The 16,399-nt window shown below is 42.1% G+C and overlaps 1 protein-coding gene across 2 annotated transcripts in view; it reads right to left on the bottom strand.

The window, feature by feature from the left end:
• GPD2 (glycerol-3-phosphate dehydrogenase 2) overlaps positions 1 to 16,108 on the bottom strand; it is a 123,571-nt gene extending 107,463 nt beyond the window's left edge. The window contains exons 1-2 of one of the 2 annotated variants that reach the window (XM_074967369.1): positions 15,821 to 16,108; positions 15,109 to 15,213 (exon numbers count right to left, since the gene is read on the bottom strand). The gene's annotated coding sequence lies outside the window, so the exon portion shown is untranslated. The remainder of the gene's footprint in view (positions 1 to 15,108; positions 15,214 to 15,820) is intronic. The other variant, XM_074967368.1, reaches the window with a different exon arrangement.
• Positions 16,109 to 16,399: the final 291 nt, after the last annotated feature.

The following is a 16,399-nucleotide window of genomic DNA, read 5'->3' as shown; positions in this document are numbered from 1 at the left end:
CTGCTGAGGGAACTAGTTTAGGATCAATAAAAATTCACAGGGACAATAATTCAAACTTACAGCTACTGGTAGAGCTCCAAATATATACATATATATTAACATTTACAAGGAAATAAAAAAACAAAACAAATGAACATAAAAGGGAAAATATATTCAGTTTATTTAGCATACAGGACAAATTTATATTTTTAACATTCAACTTCCAAAAATAAGGAGGTGAAATAATGTAACTTTTTCCAACAGAAAATAAAGTAAACCAAAACACTTATTAACCTTTCAGCAGTGCAAAAGATACCAGCTGAAGCTGAATTCCACTTTTGATTCTTCTTTAACATACTACACTGAAAAATTAAAGATGTCCCTCTCTGCTATGTATACATCTCATTTAATAAGGCTAGCATCTTCCCAAGTGGTTCAAAATGTATAAGATATCACAAAGCCTTCTGAAACAGCATGAGAAATTGTGTTCTGCTACCAGTAATAATAATACCACCTCTCTCTTCTATAGTGCTTTTCAGTATATAGATCTCAAAGCGTTTTACAAAGGAGGTCAGTATCATTATCTCTATTTTACAGATGGGGAAACTGAGGCATAGAACGCCTGCCCACGGTCACTGAGTAGACTAGTGGCAGAGCCAGGAACAGAACCCACATCTCTTAAGTCGTCTACTCTATCCATCAGGCAATACTGCCAAGACAACTGGGGATGGAAAGTTCTTGTTTTGCCTTCACTTTCAAGGAGCACTGCGACAAGTAGCTTCAGAACAAAGTAAGATGTATCAGATTTATTTTAATTTGTGTCTTTGGGTCGGAGGCGCCCTCTTTCACGCACATATGTACTTCAAAATGCAAAGACAGATCCAAAATACATAGGGGAAAGTTGTCAAACTGATTAACTACCATGGTTTACTAGCCTTGTACACAAAAAGCCAATCAAAAACAAAACACAAATACAAGTTTTCTACATTTTCTTTCATTGACTTCAAACTTCTTCAGGGTTTAAGTAAGCAAGTCCTTAATGAATGCATCCTTAACAGGGATGATTCTTCCAAGTGAATCCTTAAACCATGTGATAAAAACCAGACTGGATGCAAAGAGAAGAGCATCTTTCTTCCCTATCTCAGGATCTATTTGCAACCAAAACTCCCTCCCGTTTTATTTGTGCCTTTCCCCATACCTCAGCCACAACAAAACTACTAGAGCTCCTTTAATGGATGAGTTCAAGCCCTGCTATTCTTAGCCACTTGAACAGGTACACATGAATGAAGGGGAAGGAGCTAAGTGAGCTAAGCTGTGGCCTCAGCTCTGCTCAGCAAAACCACAGCAGGTCTGGTGTCCAGAAAAGAGGCTACACACCATGTCCACAACAACTTCAGCAACATGAGACAAGGCCAGCCTCTTGAACTCTGCCTCAGTTCTAATCCAGCTCATTCTTTCTCCAGCCAGTTAGGGCAGTATCGGGTAGTCCAGAGCCATGGTTCTCAACCAGGGGCACGTGCACCACTGAGGGTACTCAACTAGATCAGTATTTCTCAAACTGTGGGACTGCAGTCCCCAAGGGGGTCCACAGGATGAGTTTAGGGGGGTTGCAAATGCAGGCCAACAGTAGCGGGTGGCAAGCAGGGCTTCAGCCCTGAGCAACAGGACTTGGGCTTCAAACAAGGCTCACCAATTAAAAACAGACTCAATTATCACACTGACATATAAGTACAAAATTTACATTCCAATTAATTTATTTTATAATTATATGGTAAAAATGAGAAAGTACGTAATTTTTCAGTAATAGTGTGCTGTGACACTTTTATGTCTGATTTTTGTAAGCAAGAAGTTTAAGTGAGGTGAAACTTGGGGTATGCAAGACAAATCAGACTCCTGAAAGGGGTACAGCAGTCTGAGAAGGTTGAGAATTACTGATCTAGAGGCAGTGAAGGACTCAGGCTAGATCTGGCCATGCAACTGGCTAAAGCACTGAGCAGGGACTGAGCTAAGGCCCTTACTCAAATTTGACTCTAGCCACCCAGCTGCACTGTAGAATGTTTGTGCCCAGCAAGCATTGCACAGGCCACTTCAATACTGCATGATCCCCATGAGAGTGCAGCCAATTTAACACTCAGTAGTTAGTGAAATCTAGCTCCACAGTGTTTAGTGTCTAGATTCCGCCTTTGTCTTTCTTCTGTGCTAACATTTTCCATCTTCCCTTATCGAATAAATAATTCTGGTCTACAAGGGTCAAATTCTGTCCTCAGCTAAGAATAAGAAGCCCCCTTTGAAGTGACTGGCAGCTGGGGAGACTTATCCAAAGTACAACTTTACTTCAAGACAGTAATTAGTTTCTAGTAACTGTACACGAGTTCAGGGGATGATACCACTAGCACAAAGGTTTTTATCTTAGGTCGTGAGAGGATTTGAGGTCACATCCACAACTAACAGGACACCAGGACTTCGATCCTTAGGTTCAAACTGCTTAGTAGTTCGAGCACTTGCTCTTCGGAAAATAAGATCGAAGAAGACTCTACTTAAGTAGAAGTCCAGAGACTTCAGGCTAACAGATGGATAAAAAAAGTAAAGCTTGGTAGTAAGTGTGAAATGCTCTATACACTGCCATCAGACAGTGTTTGAGATGTAAAACCCATGAAGAGACGTAATCCAATCTGTGATGTTTTGTATTGAAGAACTATATGAGGCTATTACCATGGGATCAGGTTGCCTTGCATTCCATTTTAAATCAGCATAACTAATAAAAAGTGAGTCTCCCAAATAGATGACTCAAAAATAGACACAATCCATGTAGACTGTTGTGATAATGATTGTTACTATAAATTGTCATTGGTTTTAATAGCTGTGCCTATTTTTTAATATTGTTTTCATTTCCTTTAAAGAAACGTTCAAGTGAATTTAAAATGGTGAGAAATTCCAGACTGATGTCCCTATAGACTGAGCAGGCATAGACAGTGTAAGCTTTCTCACACTGCCCTGCCAACATGCTTCTGCCCTGACCTGAAGTTACTACCCCAGGTTCCCTGCCTATTCAGTCTTTAGCCTTTCCAATGAGACTGCATTACTAAGGTGCCAGTTGTGACGGTGGACAGGCAGGAGTGAGACAATCAACCTCTGACTGTTTTGTCTAATTTAACAGAAGTTTAATGAAGTATTATCATGACTCAAGAGTAATCCTACATATTAACGGCTGTTTGCAGTCATCCCCGTGAAGGAAATACCCAGCAAGTAAAAAGGGGGGGGTTAAAAAATAATTACATGTGCAGAATAGATAAGAAAAAATGTTTATCAAAAAAAGTTGATCAAAACATTATTTTACATTTAAAACTAACTGATTTATTAAACAAAGGAACTATTATCTGTAGTTAATAAACTTAACTGATTATTTCTGGTCACCATGTCCATCAAGATTTTAGAGCCAGTAGATTTCATCATCTCACACCTTGTTGTTTATTCATAGATTGGAAGATGAAAACAAGCTTTCCTACTTTTTTCAGGGGGGAGAGAAGATTCTTAACTTGAATGAATGAGTCAGTTAACTGAATTAGCTGAATAAACTGTAGTGAAGAAAATATTCTCTCTACAATTGCTGTCAAAAGCTAGCTTAGCACTTCATACTCTAGTTCCAAGTGCTTACCAAGTGCCTTCCACCAGGTCAGTGGTTTGACTCTCTTTAAAACTTGGCAGCAAATATGTACTACTAAATTCTTTTTGCATTTAATTTAAATTTTAATAAATAACTAATAGTTAAATAACTATTTAAAATAACTATTTAAATTAAATTTGAAATGACAACCTATTAAATAATTTTTAATAAAGCTGTATTTGATTTCAATCTCATTTTTTATTTTTTTTATCCACCCTGATTACTATGATCCTAACATTTACCCTTTAGCATCAGCCATTTTTTCCAGCCAAATAAACACTGTAGGAGGAAGTTGAGAGATATAAAAATTGTCTTGTTTATTCCAAAACTGGACATAGATCTGCACAGCCAAACAGACACCACCCTTTCAGTAATTTCACAAGAAGTAATTATTTAGGCATGTCAGGGGAGGATTTCAATTTTCTAAATTAGTTCCTCATCTGTAAAGCTGATGAGCACCTGCAACTCCCATCCAAGTCAGTGGGAGTTGCAGGTGTTCAACATCTTTTGGAATCAGACCTTTAATGAGCACATATGGGCTCAGTTTATGAAGCTAACACTAGTCTTATAACAACATGTATAGCAAGATAATTTTCTAACAGGGCAAAAACAAATCAGGATGTAAGCATATGTACTCTGTTTGGATAGGCACCCAGTAAATAAACTACAATTAAAGGTGTTCGCTAAAGTTATTAACATTAGCCTACACTTTCTAGGTGGATGATCGCTGGACATTTTGAAACTGCACTAAGAAAAGTAAGTGTTTTGTGTGGTGATGTTTTTTAAAATCAAACCAGTTAAACTGGATTAGGAATTGACTACCTTAGGGACATCAATACACATTTTAAAGCCACCCCTTTTGTTGCTTTATTATAAAATTTTAGCTAAATGTAACTAGTTAACTTGAAAATAATTTTTTTTTGGTGTGAAATAATGCCTTTTGGTATTTTGGAAAAAAAACAATTATTTGCAGGGATTCAAGTGAGATCTGAGGTGCACTCTTCATTGCTGTGAACTGAGGGCAGAAGCCATGCAGTGACTTTTTTTCCTTTTTAATTGAAAGGGGGTTGCACTTGGACACTAGGGAGGGAAGCAGCTTGACATTCAGCTTTGAAAGAAAAGCCTGAGACTTTTTAAAGGCAAAATTACAAACATTTCCCTCCTCACTCCACATCCCCCATGAGTAAGACCTGAAGTAGTGGGAGGGATTATTTCGCATCAATGTTGGGCTCCTTTTTGTAAGTTCAGAATATTTCTCAGTCTAAAACAATATCTTCTTTTAAATGTTAAATTCACTAAAATGAATACAAAATGTTAATTTATTTTTACTGTTATGTAGATTTTTCTATAACTTATTTTCCTGGGCTCATCTTTCATTCTGCTGAAATCTGTTCCGTCTTCCTCTTTGACAGCATGTTTTTTCCCCCTTTTCTCTGATCTGCCTCACCATTAGTTTTTTTTTTTTTTCAATCTTTCGTCTAATGTTTGTTTTATTTCCCTCCCTTCCCATGTTATCTTTTCACTCTCTTCATTAAGTTGTTCCCCATAAACCTGAAAATGTAGCAGGGGTTGGGGGTCAACAACTTGTGTCCAGTTATTCAGGGCTATACAATGCATGATTGTCATAAGAGCCCAATCCTGCATTCGTATTACATGAATGGTCCCACCAATGTCACACCCCGATGGTCCCCTCCCTCAAGGGGTCCCCTGGGGAAGGCAGATCAGCATTGTATATTGCTAACGCTGTTGCAAGCATCACAAAGCATTTTGGGGAGGGTCAGAGGTGTGAGTGAAGAGTGAAAGATTCTTTTGCAAGGTGCAAGAGGCCAAAGGGGGAAGGAGAAAGAGAGCAGAGAATGGGTTAACTCAACACTGCAGCTAGCAAGCTCAGTCCAACGATAAGACAATGGCCCCAGTCCAAGGACACTGATCACAGCTGAGACCTGGCTGACAGCCGAGAAAGACGGAGGCGTGAATGTGCCCAAGCAGCCATAAGAAAGAAAAACCCCACTGCACAGACCTGCAAAGCAGCAAGGCCAGCAAAGAAGAAAACAAGGTCCAAGACTGCAGAGATTGAAAACACCAGCGAGACGACAAGAGGGGGAGCCGAGCCTTGCATCCCTGAAGCTGGGGTGTTTTGAGAAAACTGAAGACACCATGGAAAGCTGGTTTGGACTGGCACAGAGGGCACCAGGAGCAGAAGTCCCTGAACGAAGCACCAAGGAGCCCAGGAATTAAAACCCTCCTGAGAGCTGGAGCAACTTGGAGATCACCATGGACCTGGATGACCTGTAAACACAGGACAGAACTCCCGTTCACCCTTCCCCCTCTTTTTCTTACGTTACACCCAGGCCTGGCCAGCCTCATGTAGTGCGTGTGAGAGTATGAAAGTGGGTTAGGGCTTGGGGCACTAACACTTTCTTCCTTCCTCTAAGTGACATGGGGAACCCCCCACCCAGCACTCTCCGCTGTTATATTATTTTATCAATAAAGCTTTAAAATTTAGACACGTGTTGTGTTACGTCATCTCCTCCCTTAACGATCCTGTGGCCTCAGCCTGATCACCTGACGCCTCACGCAGATTGGTAACAGAAATCTGTCACACCAACTTCAATGGCACACTCACTTGCGTAAGGATTAGTTACATAAGAAAATACAGTAAAATCTAAACTCATCTATACTAATAGATTAGAAGACCTATCTTTTTAAGGAAAAGAGAATGTAGACAAAAGCTCAGGAAGAGGCAAAACAAGAATCTCTGGAAACCTGCCTACCAGCATTCAAATAAACACCACAACAAGCCATACAGATAAAACTAAATAGCAAATTGTTGTTTGAGTTGCATGAAAACCCTTGCTTTGAAACAGCCAAGAAAGACATTTACATTGAAAAAATAGGAACCAACTTTCTAAGCTGATATTGAAAACAGTGGTATTCTTCAACTATACTTATGAGAGAGATTTTAGAGGGTAGAAAACAGAATAGCAAAGAACTGTTGTTTGAGTGGAAATTAGATAAAATTTACCTAATGTTTTCATATAGGAAACTGATCTACCAAAACATGGCTTACCTTGGTCTCCTCTAACCCTAAAATTTTCCAACTCCCTTCTAATCCCATCAGCTTGCCTTGCCTTCCCTTCCCTCCCTACCATTCTCTCCCCTGGTCACAGACACAGAAGTCTCATCAGCTCTCCTCCTCTAACCTCTCCACCAGCCTAATGATGTCATCCCATCTCCTGTTCTCCCTCACACTCACTCTCATCACTTGCCATGCAAAGCTCCTTAATCATTTACTCTTCTCTGGTTCTTCCCTTCCTAACACAAACATGTTTTAGTCTCTCCCATCTTAACAAAAAGCCAAAAAAACAAAACAAAACAAAAAACTTGATTCTGCATGACTCCCCAGCTACCTTCCCATCTCCCTTTCATCCCAAAGCCCCTTTCTACAACTGCAGTTTGGAGTCCCTCTCCCCCAATTCCATTCTAGATTCTCTACTAACTGGTTTCCTCACCTTGCTGTCAACTGAAACTGCTCCTTCCAAAACCTCTAATTACCTCTTTTTAGCCAAATCTCCAACCCAGTACTCCATTCTCCTTCACCCATCAGCCACCTTTGACACAGTCAACCATATCCTTCTTGAAATCTTGACCTCCTTTGGCCTCTATGACTCTGTCCTCTCCCCGTTCTCCTCCCACCTCACCAATTTCTCCTTCAGCATGTCCTTCAGAGGATCTTAATCTCCCTCCCTCCTCCGCTCCCCATTTTTTGTCTGGATTCCACAGGGCTCTATTCAGGACACCTTTCTTTACTCCCACTATACTTTATCTCTGAGTAATCTCATCCATAAACCAATTCAACAACATCTGTATGCTGACAACACACAGCTCTCTCTCTCCATACCAGACTGGTCGTCTTCTGTCCAAACTAAATTTTCAGCACATCTTTCTAACATCTCCTCATGGATGTCTAGCTGTCAGCTCACACTCAGCATGACTAAACCAGATCTTTATCTTCCCGTCTCCCAATCCCTTCCCAACACCAACATCCTGCCTGTACTCAGCCCCATAACCTAGACATTATCTTCTACTCAGACCTCTCTCTAGGTCTTCACACCCAGGCTATATATAACTCTCTCACATTCTTTCTGTATAACATCTCTAAAATATGGCCTTTCCTATCCATCCGCACATCTAAAACTCTCATTAGGTCACATCTCCATTTCTTCAGCATCCTTTTCTCTGGCCCTGACAAATGCAACCTTGCTCTGCTCATATCCTTTCATAATGCAGCTGCAAAGATTATTTTTCTAGCCTGCCACTTGACCACATGATCCCTCTCTTTGCATCCCTCCAGCAGCTCTCGTCTCTATCCCAAACATAAGCAACTTATTTTCACTTTCAAGGCCCTTCACAGCCTATCCCCTCCCTGCCTATCACCTCTCATTCAGTATCAAGAGCTAAGCGATTGGTGTGCCTATAGCCCAGTGGTTCTGGCCGCCACTTCCACAGCTCCCATTGGCCTGGAGCAGCAAACCGCGGCCACTGGGAGCCGCGATCGGCCGAACCTGCGGATGCGGCAGGTAAACAAACCGGCCGGCCCGCCACAGGCTTTCCCTGCACAAGCGGCGGAACAAGCTTGGGAACCACTGCTATAGCCTATCATGCTATTGTCTTACTGTTTCCTTGTATTCCCTCAACAGTCTCTATAGGTATCTGTTGTCTCGTCTTATACTTAGACTGTAAAGTCTTTGAGACAGGGACTGTCTTTTTGTTTTGTATTTGTACAATATGTAGCACAAAGGAGCCCTAGTCATAAGTCAAGGCCCCAAGGTGCTATGATAACACAAACAAACAACAAACAAACAATTAATGATAGATTGATCCTGAAGACACATTAGTGGTTAGCCTTCCATGGAGCATTCAGTACATTAATTTTCAGGACACTAATTCAGAATGCTAACAAAGCAATGCAGCATATCATTATTATATAAATGGGAACATTTTTAACATCTTTATAGAAATTGTACAGTAATAATCCAAAACACAGAATTCTGTACCATTACAGTAGTACTCAAAAAATAGATTTTTCATTTATATATTTTATTATATAAAGACAGGAATTTACTATTAAAGACATAATAGTTTAGATGACACTAAGTTATTAGGAGGGCCTACTTCAAGAATCATAAAAGTAACTACTGTGCTCACACATGTACAAATATATATGCAGCAACTGGAGCTTATCTGAGCTTTAATCTGATATGAAGATAAAATGTACAAGGGAATGCATGAAAATATAGAAACAAGGACATAGACACTTGACTGTGTCCTTAACTGTCAAACCTAGATATCACACACTAAGTAAAAGTTAACTAATCTTCAGTCATTGCCCCTTACTGTTGAACATTTATGATAATATATTACCTTTTCCATAAACCACTGAGATATAGCACAGCTCTGTTTGGCTAATACTGGCTAATATTATAATAGTATAATAAAAATATACTATTGCCATTGAATATACTATATGCCCAATCTGTTCCTTAATTAGTATGTAGAAACATGCCCCATTTTGGCATGGCACATTCGTTGTCCTGCCTGTGTTGTCCTCCTGGTCTTCCACTGCTCTGCCCAGCCTCCAACTCTTTCCCAGGTGAGGTGACACAGCCCTCCACGCTAGGCCACACAACAGCTCCACTCCTTCCCAAGTCCAAAATGCAGCTGCAAAGATCTAGACATGGAGTCTACCCAAAAAAGTCCAGTACAAGAATTCCACCCGCTGAAATCCACAATATACATGAAAAAATAAAATAAAAACTCATCCCTTACCTAGAAAGGACCCTGTTAAGAGCAGTCTTCCCAGTTCTTAGCCCCAGCCAACCGTCTCTCCTCACAGAAAGAACTCAAAGTCTGCTCTCCCTCCCACTAAGGCAGCACCTGAGCTGGGTTCTCCCTTTTTAACTCCTCCCTCAAAGAATGACACCAGCTTCAGATGCCACAGCATGGAGCTGATTTGGCCTCTATTAGCCTAACAACCCTTGCTGCCTAATATGATATTTGTACACCCCATCATCACATGTTGTCATACAAATGAATATGTAGCCCTCCAGGTACTGTACCTACTGTTTTAGGATTTATCTAGAATTGGGAAATTTGCACCAGTGTGACTACATCAATGTACAAGTTTCAGAGTAGCAGCCCAAATAATGTAGATAAACTCCATGAGTGCATGCTCCATCTTACATTGGTGCTGTATAGCTACATTGGTGCAAAAAAGCCCTGCATAGAAAGAGCCTGTGATGGAGTGTTCACCCACACCAGTCTTTAAGGGGTTAAGGTATGCTAGATGGGCCAATTAACCACATAGGTTGCCCCTGGGAGCCAAGGATCAATAAGGCTTAATTAAGGATGAAGCTTACCTGGGCAGAAACAGGCAGGGATTCAATAAAACTAAGAAGCAGAGAACAGAAAGGACTTGCAGGGGGTATAGGGACTAACTTCATAGGTGCTATGGGGCTGGAACACCCACCAGCAGTCAAGCTCCCCGCCCCAGCTCACCTGTCTCCTCCCCTGAGCATGCAGCGTCCCTGCTTCTCCTCCCAGCACTTGCCACTGTGAAACAGCTGTTTTGCGGCATAACAAGCTGTAGGTAGGGGGGAGAAGCGGGAACACAGTGCGCTCAGGGGAGGAGGCAGGGCTGGGGCGAGGACTTTAGGGAAGGGGTTGGAATGGGGGCAGGGCTGGGGCAGGGACTTTGGGGAAGGGGCTGGAATGGGGGCAGGGTAGGGGGGGAGTCAGGGGACGTCAAGCACCCACCTGCACCAGGAAAAGTTGGCACCTATGGCAGGGGGAAATAGTCAACAGGAGGGATGTTGGTTAGAGATTACAGCGTTGGAGAAGTAGCCACAGAGCAGAGGAATCTCTGACAGGTAGTAAACCCAGAGGTGTGAGAGGACAGAGAGAGGAAGTAAAACAGAGCTCAGATTAGTAGCAGCTAAGTCTAGAAGTAGATCATAGTTGCAGAGCATAGGATCTCTGGGCTAGAACCTGTAACAGAGGGAAGGTCTAAGTTCCCCTACCAGAAAAGTGGCACAGCCTTGGATGTAGAACAGAGAATTGACTGGAACAGCAGAGGGACAGCTTACCTAGAAAGACACTAATGGCCATCCCTCCCATCCCCTGAAGTGGAGAATTAAAGTGACCTGGATGGAGGGACAAGTAACAAAAAAGATTACTACCAAGAGTCCTAGATGGTGATATTAAAACAGTGGGCTGAGCAACTGCTGGAAGGGACGTCTGATCAGTGGTGAGCCAATCCCCAGATAAGCCATGAGTCAGTGCAGGAAGTAGTGAACCCTGCTACAAAGCCTTACGTACATGCAGAGCAAACATCAGAGAACGTACCTCTCCCACTCAGCTAGCTAATGTTGTATTATTTGAATCGTTGGAAAACTGGGGCAAATGTGGCAGTATTAGGTCCATAAATGTGCAATGTTTCAAATGTTTCCTCAGTGGAAAAAAAATCCTCCTGCAATGTAAGTTTTTAAAAAATTAAATAATACATTCATTTTTGTGGTTTAAAATTAATCCTCACCTACACATTCACTGACATCAGAAGCAGAATTAGACAAGCATTTTCGCCCCGACAATAAACTTTTATGTACAAATGAGTCTTTTGAAGGCAAAAAAAACTTGGTCATTGAAAATTGCATAATGAATATACTGGGTTATGTAATTATGGATGATGCAACTTGAGGCCATTTTTGAAAATATGAACCATGAGCCAAATCTTTAGCTAGTGTGAAGTGGTAATTTAAGCCAGTGGAATTATGTTTACACCCATTGAGGATCTGGCTAGTCTCTTCATAGCTATATAAATAATCTGACAATGTTGAAGAATTCAAGGATCTAATAGCATGAAAATGACTTATAAATAAAGAAAATGATAGTTCTTATCAGCTTTGTCACTGTCGGTGAGCAGAAGAGATTTTTTAAAGAGTGAAACAAAACGGTTGTATTAAAATGTGACTGAGATACTGTTTATCGGATAAGTCGTCTTCTTCCTCTTTCTTGCCATTTCCCTATTTGGAGTCAGCAACTTGTATAGCCTTCTTCCAAAACTCATGCTTGTATGCCTGGCTGTTATACAATTGGTCTCCCTAAGGTCCATTGATATCTGGTCAATGTTCTGAGACTTTAGCCTTCCCCTTAGTTATCTTCCATCCACGATCACTACCAATATAACTCCTGGGTCTCCACTAGATATGCCCATACTAACGTAGCCTCACCTCTCTCAATTTGTCTTCAGTTGAGACAACCCACATTAGGTCCCCCACAACCTCATTTTGTTTCCTATCACAGAGTGTCCAACCATTTGACCATCTCAACATCTTCATTTCCGTGTTGGAGAGCACACTCATTTCTCTTCTTGTGGCTGGGCAAGTCTCTGTTCTATACATATAGGATTGGTTAAGTTACAGTTTTAAACACTCTTCCCTTTTAACTTTATTGGCATCTTTTTATCACAGAGACATCTCCTGCCATTTGTACCAACCAGAGTGGTACAATGCTGGGCATTACTCGGGAGGGTACCATATTCAGCAACCATTGATCCTAGGTATTTAAATTCACTTATCTGATAAGTGCTATCTATAATACTACCAATCAGTACTCAGAAGATGGGCCTAACTAGCCTAAGATGACAAACCATATAGCCCCTGTGACAATCAGCTAAGTGGAATCTATACATATTCACGCATGGGATCATGGAATGAAAGACCCAGCAAAATGCACAGAGCCCATGAAAGTAACACAGTTACAATTCCAGTGGAAAGTCAAAGTCTGAATTTCCTGACCTCAGACAGACCATTTAAATCTCAAATCTGTTGCATTCATTATTTTAACATATACAAAATTAATATATAGCATCAATGATACCTCTTTATATGTTCAAGAATTTTCCTAGGATGGACCACATCTAAATAGAGAGACTATCTCGTGGACAAACTCTCCTGCCATTTGCAATCAAACACCTCCCCTTTCATTTATAATCACATAACTGTCTTGTAGCAACTACAGTGATCATTACATGGGAAAGTAATATTAGGAAAGTATTTAATATAGTTTAGCTGTTTTTTAAAGTGACTTCGTAGCTGGAAATAAGGAAAGCCAGCATATGACGACCAGCCAGCTTTCTGAAGACTGCCAGCAACTATTCTCAAACTTTGATCCAAAGAGTGTGTATGGGTATATATGTGTTGAGGGGGGAGAGAGAGGGAGAATATAAGAAAAGCATCTGTGATAAGTATGGGTAAGAATCACAAAGTAGAATGAGTCTGAGACCAGTGTCACTACTGCAATAATATTTGTACAAGAGGTATCCACGGCTTGACAATTTCAGTCACCAGAGACAAGGAAACTCTCCCTCATAAATTAGGAACCATAAGAATTAAGATTTTATATAAAAATAACCTGCCCCTTATGGTCATGAAGATGAATTTCCAAATGTAACAGTGTTGTCTGAGTCTACAAACAGAACTCCAGTGCCCTGCTACTTATTCAGTGCTTTTTCAAACAGCATTAGTGTGAAATTGGTATGAGGATATTGAGTAGAAGCAGTGCAAATGCCTAGTCTTGTCAATTTCATTCTGTTGCTGCTTGAGAAAGCTCTAAGCAGCAGCAGTAGGCACTGGAGTTGAGAAACAACAACAAAAAACAGGACAGAGGATGGAGAAAATGCAGCTGCTAGGGGAAAAGAAACAATTATTTTTGCCCCAACAGTGGAGAACAGTGAGAGTTCAGAGACAGATCCTACTTCTTATCAGCAGCCTGGGGTACAGGGCTAGCTTCAAGTTTATCTTTAGTATCATCCTCTACGTAGGTTTAGTCCTAAGGAAGGTAGATCTGATAAATTTTTCAAGCCTTGGGAAATAGCTCATATAATTGAGGGTGTGTCCTAATGGCCTTCACACAAGACACTTCCCTAGCAGCTAGTGGCTGGATAGAAGAGAGAAAAGCTCAAGGAACTCCACCTGGTCATTAAGTATACAGAAATACCCAACTCAAAAGATTTTATTCCATAAAAATCTTTTTTAAAACTCAAATTAAAAGTAATTCCCTTTATTTTCAAAAGTTCAGCAATGTTACCATGGATATGGTATTCTGTGGCCAGTATCCATCTTCCTAGAAGTTAGATTTGTATGGTATCCAATAGGAAAGCAAGACTCAATCAGTGTTCCGCTATGTTTATTAGTTTGTTATAGAACATTTACTTTTTTGTCAATTAGAATTTTCCAAAAAAAAAGGTGCAATATATAACAGACATTTTCAGTAGTGACACCACCTTAACTATAGTAGAATGCTTCATTAGCAGAAAAGTTAACCAAACAGATTCCACAATGTTTAGGGAATTGTCTGAAATGTCACTATATAAAACAAGAGCTTCAGAATACTATGAAATACTCAGTCTACTTAACTACTGGAAGAGGTGATGCAAAAAAAGAGGTACCTACAAGGCACCTTATACAAGTTTGTAATATATCATCAATTTTTAAAATTTAAATGTAAATACTTTCAACTCTTAAGTAACAACTGGAGTTTCTGTTACGGAACACATTCCACTGTGAAATCCCTGTTTAATCGTGTGATCTGAAAGGATGAGTATCCCCAAGAAATTTATAATAATCTACTGGGGTTGTAAAAATGAGAACTTTTGCAAGTATGGGTAAATGCATAAGGATGGTTTATATAACTTTGAGTGATTACACTTAGTTTCATAACAAATATATTATCCTGTTCATGGTTTGTTTTTAAAACCACTGAGCAACACTTTGCAGTGCTTCTCCCTCCCTCCCTGGATCCACAACTGTAAATATAAACTTACATCAGAATTAAATGCTGAAGCAAAAAAAGTCACTTGCCGCCTACAAAAGTGTTGACAAGTCCATTACAATTTTATCTAGGAAGCAAGAGGCAATGCAATCCATCGGAGTTATGACACAACAAAATTTAGTAACTGAGTCCTGAAGAAGTTGCCTGGCCGTAGTATGCACAAGTTAAACCCTTCCTGCCCCTCATGCATAAAAATGCCTTTTGATGATGACAGCTCAGAAAGGAAATGTTTTCACCCTAGCTGTGCTCTTATTTGATTCTGCCAAATAACAAGAAGGTGAGGTGGAGTAGTTCCTGCAGCCCAGCCAGGGCAGCAGCTGCTTGGCAATATCGATTGTGCTGCCAAGCCTTGTTTTATTATTTTACATGTACATATAATATTAAAGTATTTATCAGATTACTTACCAGTGTTCCCATGAGTGCCCTCTCAAAAAAGCTCTGCCAGCCCACTATATTTAAATGGAGTGAGGTGGTATGCTTCAATTTTTCTCCCCCAGTATCCCTCTATATTATATTACTGACATGAAGGCAACTTAAAGCAAAGCAGCTTTTAAAAAAATAGCACGGACACTTACAAAGCAGGAATTTGCTGGCAAAGAGCCTAGTGAGGCTGTTGCTCCCTGAAACACGAGGAACTGCCCCGTAATACTAGCCGATGCTTCCAGCAAGGTTTTTACCGCCTAGGATGAAAGAGAAGGTGGATGCAGCGGGGCTGATGCAGCTTCCAGCCAGCAGCCTCGGTACCTGAGCCCTCAGCAGCGGCTCATGGGCTTTCTAGGTACCAGGAAGCGCGGAAGTCCACGGGGGTTGGGCCGGGGCCGCCGGCTTAACTGGCGTCTCCTTCGCCCAATGGAACGGCAAAGCGCGGGCAGGCGGCGGACCCGAGGATGAGCTCCTTGCAGCGCTCTGGCGCTGGGCCCGGGCTTGCAAGGAGCACGGCGCAGCCTGTGCTGACAGGCTGCTGGTGCCCTGCACCGTGCCTGGGAGGAGCTAGCGCCACCGAGTGCAGATTAGGGCGCCAGCAGGATAGAGCCGTTACACCTTGCACTATGGCCTGAGCACTCACTAGTGAATCCCCCTTAACACCCCCCACTAGGCCCAGATGCAACCTGATTCTGTGACTATTTATACCTCCCCCGTCGGCCTGTCTTTGTCCGCGCACTGCCTGGAGCTGTTGCCTAAAGGAAGCGAGTCTTCCCCGAGCAGGGAGGGTAGGCTCCCCACTCGGCCCTGTGCAGCACTGGCCCCCGCTGCCTCGGGATGCAGGAATCCGTGCATCTCCCTTACCGTGCTTCTTGCTGCTTCCCAGAAGCTGCTTTCCCTGCTGTACTTGCCCGTCCAGCCCCTAGTTCAACACGCTTCCAGGCAGCACAAGGCGTGTCTTCTGGTAACCAGACACTGAGAAGTAACCTCCTCCTGCTGCTGCTGGAAGGAGCGGCGAGGGGAACAGCGCAGAGCTGTCCCTGCTCTGGCACTGGCCGCGGCTGCTGCTGCGGGCGGGCGGGTGCGCGCGCTCTGATCCCCCCCGACCTCCTACCCTGGACCAGGGTCTCTGGCCGCAGTGGCCAGTCCTGCTCCCCCTTGCGCTGTTTTGTTGGCTCGTCGCTGCTTTTGTCCCCTTGATGCAATTTGGATTTGCTGCCTCCCCCTTTGGGGCGGGGGGGGGCGCATGGCTTGACGCCCCTTCTCTCCCCTCTCTCTGCTCTCATATGCCCAAGAAGATCCCCACCCCCCTTCTTGGCAACTGAGGTCCTCCTCTCACCGTTTGTTTCCCCTCTGCCCACCCGTGTCTGCCCCTTCCTGAACACTTCTTTCCCTTCCTCTACCTCCCATGTTTGCCTTGAGCTCTTCTCTCTAGCCATCCCC

Source organism: Natator depressus, chromosome 11 (genome assembly GCF_965152275.1).
Source record: "Natator depressus isolate rNatDep1 chromosome 11, rNatDep2.hap1, whole genome shotgun sequence".
NCBI lineage: Eukaryota > Metazoa > Chordata > Testudines > Cheloniidae > Natator > Natator depressus.
Note: the sequence above shows the minus strand (reverse complement) of the source record. Positions and strands in the feature narration are given on the sequence as shown.